This window comes from Lontra canadensis, unplaced genomic scaffold (genome assembly GCF_010015895.1).
Source record: "Lontra canadensis isolate GAN:19392208 unplaced genomic scaffold, GSC_riverotter_1.0 scaffold40, whole genome shotgun sequence".
Taxonomy (NCBI): Eukaryota; Metazoa; Chordata; class Mammalia; order Carnivora; family Mustelidae; genus Lontra; species Lontra canadensis.
The window spans coordinates 6,073,186-6,079,185 of NW_022631034.1; positions in this window are offsets into that span (position 1 = coordinate 6,073,186).

Here is a 6,000-nt window from a genome sequence, read left to right on the forward strand (position 1 = left end):
ATGACTAAATTTAAACTATCTGGATCCAGTGACACAAGCCAAAAGGATAAGTTTTGAATATATTGGAAAATTGTTCTCCAAAGAAGTTATCTCAGTTGAATTTTTTATTAGCAAAGAATTGTGTTGTCTATTTTTTTCTGATTTGATAATAAATTGTCTTGTATTTTACTTAATATTTCTCTGATTACTGATTTTTCTGAAATTTATTCTTAAATTCATTGGTGATTCATATTTTGGAGATTGCACACATATGCATATATAGATAGATATGCACATACATAGATTTATAAATTAATGTTTTGCTTTTTTTAAAAATGAATTCTTAGAGTGTATTACTTTTAAAACTATAAATATTACTTCCATATAGGCTTTATTGTTAGAACAGTTCTAGATATACAGAAAATTGAGAAGATAATACAATTTCCCTTATATTAACACCTTACATTAGTATATTTGTTACAATTAATGATGATTAATGAACAATTATTGATCCATTATTGTTAAAGTCCATACTTTGTTCCGATTTCCTTAGATTTTACCTAATGTTCTTTTTTGTTTCAGGATCCCATCTAAGATACTACCTTACCTCCCTTTTAGTTGTCACATATTCTAAGGTTCTTCATGGCTGTGAAAGTCTCTCAGATTTCCTTTGTTTTTGATGACCTGGCCAGTCTTAAGAAGTACTGATCCAGGTATCTTGTAGAATGCTCCTCTATTTGAATTTGTCCAATGCCTTTTTTATGAATAGACTAAGGTTATAAGTTTTTTTTTAAAAAAAAGGACTTCAGAGGCAAAGTGCCATTTCAATCACACCTTGTCAAGGGCACATACTATTAAAATGATTTAGCACTGTTGATGGTGACCTTGATCACCTGGCAAAAGGTATTTGTCAGGATTCTCCACTATAGTTTCAGTACCTCTCTCTTTCTCTCTCTTTTACTTTGTACAACCCATATGTAAAAAATGAGGACTTACATTCCCATGATATCAATATAAAATATTTATAATTCTGCATCAGAGATTTGCTTTGTCTCAAATATTACTTTATTTTATTGCTCAAATTGTTGGAGCTTGGTAATTGGAGCTCTTTCATCAGATCCTTTGACATACCCATATCAATCGAGGTTCTTGTTTTTTTATTTTCTGAGAAAGTCTTTATTGTCTTGGCACTACTAGATGCTTTAGACAAACAGGTTCATCTTGTGTATTTCTTGCATCCGTCCTGGAGGAAGGGATTCTCTATGAAAACTCGTGTGTGTGTGTGTGTGTGTGTGCGTGTGTGTGTGTGTGTAATTGGAGAATGATATGAGAAACCAGTATGTTACCAGTATGCTCACTTCCACTAGGGTAGTTCATTGCTTCTAGCCCATGTCACCCAGTGTAGCAAAGACAAACATGTGTTTATGCTAACCTGTGTATATCCACACATGTATAAATTATTTCTATAAGTATTTGTATCTATATTAAGCAAAACATAACTTTGTATTATATCTCCAAGTCTACTTCATTAGAATATGAGTCATTCTAAACTTTTCCTCTTAGTTTTCTGGAAATTCCCACTCCAAATAGTAAGAAACTTCACTCCCACTTCCTGCCATCTAGTTACTTAATTGTTCAATTTCCATTTCCATGTATAGTAGTATCAGAATTGTTAGCCTATTCCTCTGTGGGAAACTACTTTATTAACTAGAACACAGAGCTTATGTGTAGTTCTCTTGACTTCAGTCTTGTAATTCCACTCACTTTCAAAGTTAGTAAAAAATCAGCACCTTTTCTTCCCACCCCCTTCAGTGACATTGTTTCATACATTTGAAATAGCAAATTCTTTTGCCACCATCTGCTTTCCATCCTGGAAGCTATCCATGTCTTAAAGGAGATGTTTTAAAATTTTTCATCCATAACTTTGATTTTCTGTGCTATAAAGTGCTACAGATTTTGACCAATGCATGGTATTGTGTACCCACCTATTATAGCATCATTAAAAAAGTTTTACTGCCCTAAAAACTCCCCTTTGTTTCATGTATCCTATCAACTCCCAAATGCTTGACAACCACTGATCTGTCTACTGTCTATAGTAGAATTTCCAGAATAATGTTTAATTGGAAACATATAGTATGTAGCCTTTTCAGACTGCTTCTTTCACATAGCAATGTGATTTGAAGGCTCATACATGTCTTATTGTGGCTTAACAACTAATTTCTTTTTATCACTGAATACTATGTCATTATATGGACATATCGCAGTTTATTCATTCACCTGTGAAGGACATCTTTGTTGCTTCTAAGTGATTTTAGATAAAGTGTTATAAACTTTTATGTGCAGGTTTTTATGTGGACTCAGTTTTTCAGTTCTTTTGGATAAATACCCAGAAGCACAACTGCTGAACTGCCAAACATCTCCTAAACTGGTGTAGCATTTTGCATTTCCATCAGTAATGAATTAAGTTCCTGTGGCTGTACATCCTTGCCAGCATATGGTATTGTTAAGTTTTTTGGATTCCAGCCATTCTAATAGGTGTGAAGTGGTATCTCACAGTTGTTTAAATTTCCAATTCCCTGATTACAAATGATGTTAAGCATGTTTTCATATGCTTATTTGTTACCTATTTATCTTCTTTTCGTAGAGTATTTGTTCAGATCATTTTATCCATACTGAACTGGGTTGTTTGTTTTTTTTACTGTGGAATGTTAAGTATTTTTGTTATATTTGAATACAACTCTTTTATCATATGTGTGGTTTGTAAACAGTTTCACCCTGTTTGTAGCATGCATTTCCATTCATTTTATAGCTTATTTTTCAGAACAGAACATGTTAATTTAGTAAAATTTAACTTTAATTTTTTTTCTTTCATGGGTTATACTTGTGGTGTTGTGTCTGAAAACCTATCACCAAACCCATGCTCTCCTAGATTTTCTGTGTTATATTCTGGATTTTTATAGTTCTCCAGTTTATATTTAGTCTGTGATCCATTTTGAGTTCATTTTTGTGACAGACATAAGGTTTGTGTCTAGTTTCTTTCTTTTATATGTACATAAATACATAAATATTCATGTATTTATTTTGTCCTTTCCATCATATCAAGGACTGCAAAGGCTGAAGGAAAATGTTGGCTATAAATGACTCTCTTCAAGGATAAAAATGTTTTAAAATCTTTGTTGCCAGAATTGCTGTCCATTAGCTACATATGGTTACTGAACACTTAAAATGTGGCTACAGCAACTGATGAACTAAATTTTTACTTTTATATAATTTTACTTAGTAGTTACATATTGAACAGCAGAGAAAAGAGGTGGTTTTTTTGTTTGTTTGTTTTGTTTTTGTTTTGTTTTAAGAGAGCCACTGCAAGGGGGGAAGGGCACATGAAGAGTGAGGGAGAGGGAGAGAATCTTTTTTATTTATTATTTTTTTTTAAGTTTTTAAAAGATTTTATTTATTCATTTGAGAGAGAGAGAGGGAGAGAGAAAGAGCATGAGAGGGAGAGGTCAAACAGAGAAGCAGACTCCCCACAGAGCTGGGAGCCCAATGTGGGACTTGATCCCAGGGTTCTGGGATCATGACCTGAGCCGAAGGCAGTCACTTAACCAATTGAGCCACCCAGGCACCTGAGAGAGAATCTTAAGCAGGCTTGACATGTGGCTGACTTTGAGATCATGAACTGAACTGAAATCAAGAGTTGGATGCCTACCAACTGAGCCACCCAGGTGCCCCTATTGTAATCTTTTTGATTAAAATATTTCATTTTCAAAATTCTCATTTACCCAGGCTTTCTTTAGTTACCTACCTAATTTTTAGGTATATTTTACATTTAGCAAATACACAAATCTAATGTGTACAACTAAATAAATGTTTACATATGTCAAAACCTATTTAACTGCCACCTAGATCAAAATTTAGAATACTTTCATCACTTTAGAACATTTCCTTGTGCCCTTCCCAGTTAGTATCCCCTTTGAAGAGTAATCATTATTCTGACATCTATCATCATAAATTAGTTTGGCTTGTTTTGAAATAATATAAACAAAGCAATGATTTATATTATTTTTTCTCTAATTTCTCTCTTTCACTGTGGTTAAGATGTACCTATTCCATGTGTATTAGTAATGTGGTATTTTTCATTGCTGTGTACAATTGTATTTATGAATATTCCACATTTTCTTACCCATTCTAGGGATAGAGACATTTGGAATGCTTTCAGTATTAGGCTATCATAAATAAATCTCATTATATTCTTCTACATGTTTCTACATGTCCTTCTACATATGTGTGTTGTGTGTATGTGTATATATATATATATATATATACACACACATTAATGTTAGAAGAGCTATAGGAGAGTGTTCAAAAGTGTTTATACTAGTGTACATTCCTATCAGCAATGTAAGGGAATATATTTTAGATATTGAGGAATTGAGTCATAAAAATTAAATAACTGACCTATGACATAGATAATAAATGTCAGATCAAGAATTCAAATGAGGAAATGTAGAATTATACACTGCCTTCTTCACCACTAAATTATCCCACAGAGAACAAAACAAATAAGCAAATTTTAAAAATAGCAAATAGACAAAAAAAGAAACAGACAACCTGAGTTATCCTAAAAATAATAAAAAATTGAAGAATATTCCAGGGAAGTTGGTGGAGTAGGAGGATTCTGAGCTCACCTCATCTCCTGGTTACAGGTAGATAATACCCAAATCAATGTAAACAACCCAGAAAACGACCTGAAGACTGGCTGAACAGACTCTCCACAGCTAAATATAAAGATGAGGCCATATCAAAGAGGGTACAAAGGGCAGAAAAAAAGGTCAGGAGTTAAGGGGACCCACAGAACTGTCTGACGGAGGGAGGGAGGGATGTTGTGGGTGTGGAGAGAGGAGAGGAGCAGCCCCAACATCAGGTACCCCAGGCACAAGGGACTCACATGGGGAAAACAAATCCCTATAACATTTGGCTTTGAAAGCCAGAGAGGCCTGGCTTTATAATTCTTATAATCAGTGGGCTTAACTCCTGGAAATTTAAAAATCAGTAGGCTTGACTCTGGGAGACGGTCACAGGCAACTAAGTCCTGCCCTTAAAGAGACAGAACAATGAAAACCCTGCAGAGATACATCATAAAAGCTACAGTTTGAAAAATGCCTGTAGCTTATGGGAAGATTTACTTACTAATGTCAAACCATGAGCTGGAGGGGCAAGCATCTTTGGGAGACTTCAAGAACAAAAGAGCTGGTGGGCACAACTTCCCTCCTGCATCCCCCAGCCTAGAAATACACACACTTGTGGCTACCAGTGCCATGCTAACACTCTCCACCCTGTTTGATAAAAGCACACCCCACCCCTATTGGCTTGATCCAACCCCTCGAACCCAGCCAGGTTCAGCTGGAGGTTTCCCAGGTGGCTGCAGGTCCCCTCCCACAGCAGATCCTCACAGAAGTTGCTGGTATCAAGTGCCCCACCCCTGCATTTTGCAGACCTGCTCCTTTCAATATACCCTTCACTGGAGACAATCCAAAACATTGGCAAATGGCTGGAAGTGGGCAAGTAGCCTTGACAGAGGCTAGTACCACTCCAAAGTGACTCCTACCCTGGTGAAAGGGGAAAAGACCCACACCTTAGTCCAACTGTAGCCCCAGTGATGGCCTAGAGGCAGAGATTCAGTCCGTGTTCAGGCCCCATCCACCAACACAAGATTTTCAGAAGAAAGCACAGGGAAAGCACCCTGCAGTTTGATGGTACTGCATCCCTGGCAAACTCCACCTCTGATTTAAGCCCAAGGCAGACTTAGACTAACCCCACAGGGCCTGAATCTTGCCACAATAGGCAGAGAGAAGCATTGTAGATGACTGGACTGAAGGCAAATTGGCTCAGCTACAACAGTAAGGCTTATGAAACACATATAAGAGACAGCCATGAAGCATCAGGTTCTGATAAACAAAGGCATTTCAGGGTACTCTAGGTCCTCTTCTTCATACGGCCACTACCTTCAAGAGCAGGAGACAT